Genomic DNA, 12,475 nt, shown 5'->3' on the forward strand with positions numbered 1-12,475 from the left:
GATCTGGAAGCAGATCTCTAGGTGATTCAAATGTACATTAAAGTTTGAAAAGCACTATTAAACCAACAATTTTCATCTTGAGATAAGAATAAACTTTATGAAAAGAAGGAAGAAGTCTCAAGATGCCTTCTATTTTTTTTTTTTTAAGGTTTTATTTATTTACGGGCAGCAGCCCAGGTGGCTCAGTGGTTTAGCACCACCTTCAGCCCTGGGTGTGATCCTGGAGACCTGAGATCGAGTCCCACGTCAGGCTCCCTGCATGGAGCCTGCTTCTCCTTCTGCCTCTCTCTCTCTCTCTGTGTGTGTCTCTCATGAATAAATAAAATATTTATTAAAAAAAAGGGGTTTTATTTATTTATTCATGAAAGACACACAGAGAGAGAGGCAGAGACATAGGCAGAGGGAGAAGCAGGCTCCACACCGGGAGTCTGATGTGAGACTCAATCCCAGGACCGCAAGATCATGCCCTGAGCCAAAGGCAGACGCTCAACCCTTGAGCCACCCAGGTGTCCCAAGATGCCTTCTCTTCAAAAACTCTCTAATTTTCCCCCTTGGTCCACCATACACATTGTAGTAAGACTTGCTGTAGGATATAAGGTGCCTGGAATTGTTCAGTTGATTAAATGACTGACTCTTGACTTCAGCTCAGGTCATGACCTCAGGGTTGTGAGATGGAGTCCCCCACTGAGTCCCACATGGTGCCGCAAGCAGGACTTTGCCCTGGGCATGGAGCCTGCTTAGATTCCCTCTCTCTATCTTTCTCTCTCTCTTCCTCCCTCCCTCCCTGCTGCTTACACACATGCATTCTCTAAATAACAGTAATAAAAAATTTTAAAAACAAAATCTAATTTCCAAGTAGTCTCCCAGCTTCTTTTTCCCTATCCACATTCATTCCATTAAAGAAAAAAAAGAAAAAAAAAAAAAGAAAAGAAAAAAAAAACACCTAAGATTTGCTGTAGGTCTGAAAACTGACCTAAGAAAGCAAATGGGCAAGCATATAGAAAAAAGAAATTTTGAAATGGTACAGTTGACTCTTTTGAATGCTGTCACTTGAATGATATAAAGTCATTACCCTGCTCTACTCTTTACATCATTTTACTGATGAGGAAATTAAAGCACTGTTTTAGTGTTCTAAATTGGTGTTTTGCAAACTCTGTGGTGAGGAATAGACTTTTTTTTTTCAAAGATTTATTTATTATTTTAGAGAGAGAGAGTGTGAATGGGGAGGAGGATCTAGGGAGAGGGAGAGAATCCTCAAGCTGACTCCCTGCTGAGAACAGAGCCTGACATGGAGCTTGATCCCATGACCCTGAGATCATAACCTGAGCTGAAATCAACAGTTGGATACTTAACCCACTGAGCCACCCAAGCACCCTGGGACTAGTCTTCCTTAATCCCAATCCATTAAAACAAACAAACAAACAAACAAACAAACAAACAAAAACACTACTTGTATAAAACAATATAAAAATTATTAGAACCATGAATTGGAAAGAAAGCAAGTATACAAATTCATACCCTGATATTTTATTATTTGATTCATTAGACATGAAATTACTCTGTCAAATTGCTATAAAGGTTTCCAAACACTTACTCTCAGTATGTGGTCTTATGTCATTACAGAATAGTGACAACCAGTTCAGGAACTGGCACCAATCTATGGCTATACTACTAATGGGCCTGATAGATCATACAAAATTTAAACCAAGGTAGCCATAGGCTTCATAAATAAATATAGGATTTGAATATAGATAGTCAGGCTTCAGAACCACTGCTTTCAACCATGGCACCAGCACTGACCTGTGAGGAACACAACTCAGCCTATAGAGTACAGGATTCCTTGCTTATAAACCTATACTTAGCTTTTGTCAATAAAACAGATCAAATCATAAGGCAGTGCAACATAGAAGAAATAATAGTGGACTAGAAATATCAGAAGATATAGTCTGTGCCTCAGTTCTGCAATACTAGTTAATAATCTCTATGAAGACGTTTTTACCTTCATTATTTCTACTTCATTTATATTTGGTGTATGATATACTTTAGACTGTAACTGGAGATAATACATCACACATCACTGGGTTGTTATAAGTATTACATACTTTGACAAAGTTTTTTTACTTTATTTCATACAGATTGGTAATTCACAAAATCTAATGTTCTATTCAAATGTAACAATTGTTTGATTTTAAATCAAGTGGGTAGTCAACATATTTTCATTTCTTTTAGAACTGTTAGGGATGCACCCAAAATTATTCCTATTTTAAACAATTTGCACTAAATTATATTCAAGCATCTTATTTATATCAAGCTGACAACTACAGGTTTATGATCAAAATGGATATGCCAGTTGACAGGATAAAATACAGTGTTCTATGTGACTCAGTTGCCTTTGGCATTTGGTAGTATGTAAGCATAACAAGTTTACTACTTTCCATGAAATTGGAAAAAAAGCATAATTTTGTACTCAATTGTTTAGACTGTCACATGAGAATACTAAAATAATAATTCACTTATTAAAAATGTATTGCATATATTCAATCCCTATCCATGTTTTAATCAATGCAAGAGAAATTAACTAATGTGAATGTTAGAACTATCAGTTCTATTCATATAATACTGACTAGCATCAACAATTGATTCAGCAGTATGTGTCTTATCCCTTTGAAAAGTTTTGGTATTCTTCCTTAGTCTTGGTATTTTTCATATGTTTATCAAATATACAAACTCTCTAATTTCACTAGGTTTCAGAAAATCTGGAGGTAACTTTTTAAAACAGGTATTTTTCATATGGCAACATTATTTTCTGGGCTTTAAGTCTTCTTAAGTATTGCCAGTGGTATTCATGCCTATATTGTTTGACAACTTTCTCTCTGTTGAAAAATAGATTTGAGGAAGTTAAAACAAATTCAAACATCTGTGATTGCCATGACTGATCCTAAATACAAAAAGAAAGCTGAAAGCTATGATAACTGTTTTAGCCATTCTTTTTTATTTAATTTTATAGTTTGGCAAAATCCCCTAGTATAAATGGGAAAAACATAAGAACTCTAGAATTATTACGTTGGATCTCAGATTCCAAGGAAAGTTGGCTACATCACTATCTCAAGGGATACATCAGACATGAATCTTAAAGTTTAGCTAGGGGGATGCCTGGGTGGCTCAGCAGTTGAGTGTCTGCCTTTGTCTCAGAGCATGACCCTGGGTCCTGGAATCCAGTCCTGCATCAGGCTTCCTGTGGGAAGCTGGCTGCTCCTTCTGTCTATGTCTCTGCCTCTCTCGGTGTCTTTCATAAATAAATAAAAACCTTAAAAAAAAAATCAAAGCTCTGCTAGGTATTGGTGTGTCCACATCCATTTTTTAAAAGACTTTATTTATTCATGAGAGACACACACAGAGAGAGGCACAGACATAGGCAGAGGGAGATACAGGCTCCCCACAAGGAGCCCGATGCAGGACTCGATCCCAGTTCCTGGACCCGGACCTGAGCCAAAGGCAGACGCTCACCTGCTGAGCCATCCAGGCGTCTCTCCACATCCATTTTGAAGACATTTAGATTGCTTACTAGCAACATCTCAAGGGTTATTGAGAATCATCTGCATATCACCCTCTTAAGATTAAACTTAGTTGGCCAAAACTTATTTCAGTTAAAACTTCAAATAACTTATAATTTCATATATTAGATCAGAAATACATATTTACCTTTTATTTTTTTTTATTATATAAATTAATTTTTATTGGTGTTCAATTTACCAACATACAGAATAACACCCAGTGCTCATCCGTCAAGTGTCCCCCTCAGTGCCCGTCACCCATTCACCCCCACCCCCCACCCTCCTCCCCCTCCACCACCCCTAGTTCATTTCCCAGAGTTAGAAGTCTTTATGTTTTGTCTCCCTTTCTGATATTTCTCACACATTTTTTCTCCCTTCCCTTATATTCCCTTTCACTATTATTCATATTCCCCAAATGAATGAGAACATACACTGTTTGTCCTTCTCCGGTTACTGTGGCCAAGTTCAAAAAGGGTGTTGCCTGAGTTCTCCTCTGGGATTTTGATGGAATCTTGTCTCACATTTAGATCTTTCATCTATTTTGAGTTTATCTTTGTGTATGGTGCAAGAGAGTGGTCCAGTTTCATTCTTCTGCATGTGGATGTCCAATTTTCCCAGCACCATTTATTGAAGAGACTGTCTTTCTTCCAGTGAATCGTCTTTCCTCCTTTATCGTATATTAGTTGACCATAAAGTTCAGGGTCCACTTCTGGGTTCTCTATTCTGTTCCATTGATCTATATGTCTGTTTTTGTGCCAGTACCACACTGTCTTGATGAACACAGCTTTGTAGTACAACCTGAAATCTGGCATTGTGATGCCCCCAGATATGGTTTTCTTTTTTTAAAATTCCCCTGGCTGTTTGGGGTCTTTCTGATTCCACACAAATCTTAAAATAATTTGTTCTAAGTCTCTGAAGAAAGTCCATGGTATTTTGATAGGGATTGCATTATACGTGTAAATTGTCCTGGGTAACATTGACATTTTCACAATATTAATTCTGCCAATCCATGAGCGTGGAATATTTTTCCATCTCTTTGTGTCTTCCTCAATTTCTTTCAGAAGTGTTCTATAGTTTTTAGGATATATTTTGAGAACCATTTGAATGGTAAATGGTTCTCCAACCTTTTATTTTCAGGTTGTAGGTGTCTTTCTGTCTAAAATGAGTCTCTTGTAGACAGCAAATAGATGGGTCCTGTTTTTTTATCCAGTCTGAAACCCTGCGCCTTTTGATGGGGTCATTAAGCCCATTCACGTTCAGAGTTACTATTGACAGATATGAGTTTAGTGTCATCATGATATCTATTTAGTCCTTGTTTTTGTGGATTGTTCCACTGAACTTCTTCTTAAAGGGGAATTTTAAGAGTCCCCCTTAAAATTTCTTGCAGAGCTGGTTTGGAGGTCACATATTCTTTCAGTTCCTGCCTGTCTTGGAAGCTCTTTATCTCTCCTTCCATTTTGAATGAGAGCCTTGCTGGATAAAGTATTCTTGGTTGCATGTTCTTCTCATTTAGGACCCTGAATATATCCTGCCAGCCCTTTCTGGCCTGCCAGGTCTCTGTGGAGAGGTCTGCTGTTACCCTAATATTCCTCCCCATGAAAGTCAGGGACTTCTTGTCTCTTGCTGCTTTAAGGATCTTCTCTTTATCTTTGGAATTTGCAAGCTTCACTATTAGATGTCGAGGTGTTGAACGGTTTTTATTGATTTTAGGGGGGGATCTCTCTATTTCCTGGATCTGAATGCCTGTTTCCCTTCCCAGATTGGGAAAGTTTTCAGCTAGGATTTGTTCAAATACATATTCTGGCCCTCTGTCCCTTTCGGCGCCCTCGGGAACCCCAATTAAACGTAGGTTTTTCTTCCTTAGACTGTCATTTATTCCCCTTAATCTGTCTTCATGGTCCCTTAATTGATTGTCTCTTTTTTCCTCAGTTTCCCTCTTTGCCATTAACTTGTCTTCTATGTCACTCACTCGTTCTTCCACCTCGTTAACCCTCGTCGTTAGGACTTCTAGTTTGGATTGCATCTCATTCAATTGATTTTTAATTTCTGCCTGATTGGATCTAAATTCTGCAGTCATGAAGTCTCGTGAGTCCTTAATGCTTTTTTCTAGAGCCACCAGTAGCTGTAGAATAGTGCTTCTGAATTGGCTTTCTGACATTGAAGTGTAATCCAGATTTTGTAACCCTGTGGGAGAGAGGGCTGTTTCTGATTCTTTCTTTTGAAGTGAGGTTTTCCTTCTAGTCATTTTGCTCAGTGCAGAGTGGCCAAAAACAAGTTGTATTGGAACACGGGGGAGTATCACTGGTCCGTCCAGCTGGTCTTGTGGGGGAGGGGCCTGTTGCGCTGATTTTCAGGTGTTAGCACTTGGGGGAGCTGCTCTGCCCCTGCCTGCTGCAGGGCTCAGCGGGGGTTGTTTACCCCGTCAGGCCCCAGGAGGAACAGTCGCAGTTGCTATGGCAACTCTGGAAGCCTGGATTCAGCCTCTGCAGGAACTACGGGGCTCGGGGCTCTCGGTTATTCGTCTGCATGGCCTGGAGGCTCCGGGGCGGGGCCGCTGATCTGCTCAGCTCGGGGCAGGAGCGTCCTCGCTGTCCTGGGCCCTCCCGGCCTCTGCCTGTCCCGGGGAGGCCGGATCCTGGGCTGTGTCCCGGCGCCCTGTGCTCCGGGGCCTGCGCTGGTGGATTCGCGCTCCCGCCCCGCAGCCCCCTCCGCGGAGCCGCTCCCGAGCCCCTCCGAGCTGCTCCGGTCGGTCCCGCCGTGCGCGCTGCAGCCCTTAGGGAGCTCGGCGCACTCTCCCGGGGCGCAGGTGTCTGTTAGTGTCCCCGGGAGCCCGAGGGCATCCCCGCCCTCCTGGGTCCTGCTCCACCTCCCTGCGAGCCCCTTTCCGCCCGCCCGGGAAGGTTGGTGCAGCTCCTGCTCCTCCGGGACGGGGCTCTCCTGTCCTGGGGACACTCGCCCCGGCCTCAGCCCGGCTCCTCGCGGGCCCCTCCCCCTCGGAGGCCTTTTGTTCCTTTATTTCTTTTTCCCGGTCTTCCTACCTCGATAGAAGCGCGAACTCTTCTCACTGTAGCATTCCAGCTGGTCTCTCTTTATGTCTCAGGCCGAATTTGTAGATTTTCAGGATTGTTTGAAGGTTATCTAGGTAATTTGGTGGGGACAGGCGATTTGGGGACCCTGCTCTTCCGCCATCTTGCCCCTCCTCCCCATATTTACCTTTTATACAATGGTTAAAACTGTATGACTTTTATTAGTATAAGCTCTTTTATTCTTCACTGTCCCAACCTAACGGTCCCTTCTTAAGGCTAAGAAGACAGTTTTCTTAGCCTTCCTACATACTACCACCCTCATCTAATCATTTTAATTTGAGTTTTCTGGTCTATTCTGATTTTCATTTTTTAATAAAAGAAAAAAATTCTCCTACTTGTAGCTTTACATAAAAATTGAAAAATTAGATGTTTTCATCCCACTAAGATGCCTATCATATTTACCTTAAACTCTGCTCTCTGACAATTGGCATATTTGTATATTTACATATCAGACCTACATTCATAATCATGGCCATGGCAGCATTGCAAAAAAGCTGTAATATCTTTTGGATAACAAAATTAATTTGAATTTGATTGAGTATAATAAAAATATTAACTATTTTGGAAATCCATCAATAGTATAAATATTGAGAACCTACTATAAATTTATCATTCTTCTAGGTTTTCTGAGTAATACAGAAACACGATTACTACCTGGCACTTAAATATATCATTTTAAATATAATAAGTTAGGATGATGGGATGCCCGGATGGCTCAGTGGTTGAGTGTCTGCCTTCAACTCAGGTCATGATCCTGGGATCCTGGGATCAAGTCCCACATTGGGATCCCCAAGGAAGCCTGCTTCTCCCTCTGCCTATGTTTCTGCCTCTCTCTCTGTATCTCTCATGAATAAATGAATAAAATATTTAAAAATAATAGTAAGTTAGGATGGGAGTATGAGTAAATTTGAATACCACTATACATGCACATTGGTATTAAACAATTAAATCAATGGTGGCCTATGTTTATAGCAGCATTATCAACAATAACCAAATTATGGAATGAGACCAAACATACATCAACTGATGAATGAATAAAGGAGAAGTTGTGTGTGTATATAGGGAATATTAGTCATCAAAAAGAATGAAATCTTGCCATTTGCAATGATGTGGATGGAGTCAGAGTGTATTATGCTAAATGAAGTCAGTCAGTCTGACAAAGACAAATACCATATGACTTCATTCATATGTGGAATTTAAGAAACAAAACAGATGATCATAGGGAAGGGAAATAAAAGAGAGGGGGAGGCAAACCATAAAAGAGATTGTTAGCCATAGAAAACAAACTGAGGATTGCTGGAGAGGTGGTAGGTGGAGGATGGGCTAAATAGGTAATAGATATTAAGGAGGGCCCTTGCAATGAGCACTGGGTATTATATGTAAGTGATGAATCACTAAATTCTGCTCTGAAATCAACATCACACTACATGTTAACTAACTTGAATTTAAATAAAAACGAAAGAAAGAAAAGAAAGAAGAAAGAAGAAAGAAAAGAAAGAAAGAAAGAAAGAAAGAAAGAAAGAAAGAAAGAGAAAGAAAGAGTAAGTTAGTTGAGAAATTTCTTACTGCTAGAGAAAGAAGAATATGCCAGAATGAACTGTGTGGTAATAGATTAAAGTTGGAGACAATAGTATCTATTCAGGTTTAGCTTAATATAGATATAGATGCCTATATATAGAAGTATTTATAGATATATGTATATACACAGGTGAGTACAGACATACATATTTCCTTACTCTGTCAGCTGAAAGATCCTAGAAGCAACAACTGCAGTAGCAATGAGCATACTTAGTTCCAGGATCTTGGGTTGAAATAGCATTATCCAATAACAGGAATCAGGGTTCCTTGGAGAAATGACTGATTCTAGGACTAGGACAAAAAATATATAAGATATACTTAGAGCTTCTTTGCAGCCACCAGAAATATAGTGTGTACAACACACACACACACACACACACACACACACACACACAGATGGAGGTAAATCAAAGGAACACAGGAGCCAATTGAGAGAACTCCTATTGGCCATAGCTGGAAGTTTGAGCAACAAAATAAAGTAATATTAGGTTATTGTCCACAATATAAAATAAGTACCCATGAGTCCATACTTATATAAATAAATAAATGGGCAGAACAGAAAAATCTCCAAACAGAATAATTCCAAATAATTTATATGCATATATTACAGCATAATTCTTCACTCCTTGAGTATGCCTACACACCGTGACTTCCTTTCAGAGTATGAAAAAGGTGTGAAAAGAAAGGAGAGAAGAGTCACTTTATAGTGAAAAAACATGGCGTAATACCACTTTTGCAAAGTAGACAAATGAAAGCTGTTAAAGGTGGTCTATTATGGAAAGTGAAAAGAATATCAGTCTAGCGTAGAAATTATTCACTGCAGAATAATCAGAGATAAGTTTGGAAACAGAGTGTTTATTTGTTACCAAGACTTCATAGAGTCAGCCATGGGCAATAGAGGCATTTTGATGAGGAGGTTTTGATCAGGGCTATAATACAATGAAAAAAACTATTAAAGAAAACAATTCTAGTTGGAAGGACAAAATGAAAGAAGAAATTCTGATACAGGATGGCTGTCTATAAGAAAAAATACTGTTGTTTATTAAGCATCTGAATTAGAATAATAGCTGACATGACAGAAGAAAGGTATATGATGACAAACTCATTGTAGGTATTATGCAGGATGGTAATTGTTATAGGATGAGATGTGTCCCCTCAAATTCTTATGCTGAAATCCTAACCTCCAATATCTCAGAACGTGACTGTATTTGGAGAGAGGTCACTGAGTTAAGGTCACTGGGTTGGGCCCTAATTCATGATGAATGGAACATCCCTGTAAGAAGAGAAAATTAAAGAGGAAAGACCATGTGAAGACACAGGGAGAAGACAGCCATCTACAAGCTAAGGAGAGAGGCCTCAGAAGAAACCACCCTGTTGACATCCTGATATCAGACTTCTAGCCACCAAAATTATGAGAAAATGAACTTCTGCTGTTTAAGCCACTAGTCTGTGGTATTTTGTAATGGCAACCCTAGCTCCCTAACATAGTGACAAAACAGAAGTGCTAAATTTTGAAGTTTTGCAATCTAGTTTGGTAACTGTGACATCACTAAAGGTAACTGGGAAAATGAGGAATGGAGTTCATGTGGACTATGGCAGATGATGAATCACTCAACACAAATAAACCACTGTCTTCTTGGGGGTCCTTTGAAAAAAACCTATATAAGACAGTTTGGCCTCTTGATTCCTGTCCTACTAGCCTATGTACACAGTAGGTCTGAGACCACTTCTCATTCATCACTCTATCTGTGATCCTGAAACATAGCAGAAAATATATAAATATCTGTTAAATAAATGAATTCATATTTCCCACAGTGCCAAGCCCAGAGTCTCTTGCATTTGTCAGTGCTTCATTAATATCTGTTGAAACAAATCAATGGAAAAACACGTTTTAAGCTCTAGTAAAAGTTGTAATTATTTTTAAATGTCAATGATACCAACATAACTTAAATGAGAAAACAATTTTTAAAGTAATGGGAAAACTCATGCAAATATCCAGCTACTTCAAGTACTTTACTTTAAGATGATTTTAATCTCAATTTAGTTTAGAAGTGACTACATCCAATGCCTACAATTGGTTACTCCAAAAGGCAGGAAAACAAACAAATTAGATTGACAAGCTCCTACAAGACCCCTTGCCTAACTGAAAATGGGCTCTATTCTCTCTCATATTTCTACTTCAATCTACAGTTTCTAAATGTGAAGTACAGATTTCCCAACATAAACAATAGCCTTCTAAAACAATGTTAAATTGATATCACTTGTTAGTCTTTGCCTAATTATACATGTGGAAAAGGTCAAAGCGTATTCTCCTTCTGCATTAGCTTGACAATTGTCAACAAGAAAAGACAGAAAGGGAAGAGACTGGAGGGGAACCAGAATTCTTGAGATTCATTTTTTGTGCCAGGTATCTTTCTAGATGACTTAATACTCAATTCCCACATCACGTTGGTAAAGTATATTATTGTTTTTGGTTTATTTAGGGTCAAACTGGGCTCAAATGGAGCTTCAAGGTAAAACATCTTATGAAGTGGCAGATGCAGGATTTGGATTAAGACTACATAATTTAATTCACAATCCTTTCATGATCAGTGATGCTTTTATATGTAAACGTTAACAATAATTTAATAAATATCACTTCCGGAAACACAGTGTTCAATTCTCTCTTCTAAGTAAGTCAATTGCTGTTATCTGCCTAATTACCCCTTGTTCTAATATAAACTGAGAGTATGAGGATCCAGCCTGTGGTAACTCACATTGTTTCAGTTTATTTTCTCCAAATCACTCCTGCTCTTCAATTTCTTGTTTCTAGGTACCAAAGAATTTATGCTCCTTTTGCCTTCCTAGTTATAACACTGGACTTGTGTGCCTCTGTTGTGCCCATTTATGCTTTTATCTGCTACAGGGCCAGCAACTTTGTAAGATCCCTCAAAGCCTACCTCACCTTTGATAGAAAATCCTGCTCTAAATAACACTCATAATCATTCTCTATACTACTTCGAACATTTGTCCATCTTGGATGACCTGGGAGGATTGAACATTATCAACAGATTATCATCTGACATTTCATTACAAATAGAATTTTATTATAAAAATATACTTTATGTATATACACAGTGTAAATAACAGGTACAAATAAAATATATTATTATAATTATAATACTATTAGATTCAAGAAGACAAAATTATAAAGACCCTTTTGAGCCATGCTAAAGATTTTGAATGCCATCCTGAGAAATCTTTTTGCAAATGGAGTTGTAACTATCTAGCATCTAAGAGACATACGCCTGGAGCAAGGAATAAAAAGAAAGAGACCCATTTCAGAGACATTTAGAAGTAAACCCTTCTGCCTATGGATATGAAAACTGCCTGGATGTAGAAGGAAAAGAAAAGGAAAGAAAAAGTCTTGAAACCTTGGTCAATTTCATGGACCAAAGAGTCATTAGTTCTTATTTCCTGGGTTTACCCATCCTGTTGCCCCATAAATCTAGTATCTTACATCTACATTCTAGGTCCAGGGGGGCTTTTGCTTTAAGAACCTATTTCCATACTCTATTTTAGTTTTCTCCCTGTGTGTACTCATCACTCCTCTCTCTATATGCTGGTTTTAAAGCAACTAAAACCTTGAGTAATACATATTCCATCCCTACTTATCAGCCAGTATGCACAGTGATTCTCATTGTGCATGCCAAAGAGAAAATATTCTCAGACATTAATAAATTGTCATTTGAAAATCAGCAAGTAATAAGAGAAAATGCCTTTGGCATCATATATGTTTTGCCTGCTGTTTTAGGTCCTGTAATCAAGCACATAGCAATATTCTCAAACAATTGTATCAAATAACAGTTAATTATAGGAAATGCAGTACCACTTAGAAATCTTGCCAATAATAACAATAATGATAATAATAATAGTTCTTCATAATTTTTATGAGATGAGAAGGGCCATGATTTGTGAAATGATAGCCAAATCCTACTTAGACTTACAAAAAGCTTTATGTGGGTGGGGAGGAAGCTTAGAAGAAGAAAAATTCAGAACTATCATTTCATTATGCAAATAGACCTAGTAAATCCTAATGCACGGCTGTGCTGTTTTATGGCTCAGGTACTGTCTATGTAAAAGAGCACAGTGGTTATGTGCTCAGACTTTGAATCTAGACACCTGGGTTCAAATTCCAGCCTCTACATGATAACTGAAGGACCTAGAATGAACTGGTAATCATGATGATGTGGATATAGACATAATTCACTGGACTTA

At 38.6% G+C, this 12,475-nt stretch overlaps 1 protein-coding gene across 1 annotated transcript in view; it reads right to left on the minus strand.

The window, feature by feature from the left end:
• Positions 1 to 12,475, minus strand: part of DPYD (dihydropyrimidine dehydrogenase) — an 802,527-nt gene that overhangs the window by 482,813 nt on the left and 307,239 nt on the right. The gene's annotated exons all lie outside the window — the stretch shown is intronic.

The sequence above is a fragment of the Nyctereutes procyonoides genome, unplaced genomic scaffold (genome assembly GCF_905146905.1).
Source record: "Nyctereutes procyonoides isolate TBG_1078 unplaced genomic scaffold, NYPRO_anot_genome, whole genome shotgun sequence".
In the NCBI taxonomy this organism is placed as follows: Eukaryota; Metazoa; Chordata; class Mammalia; order Carnivora; family Canidae; genus Nyctereutes; species Nyctereutes procyonoides.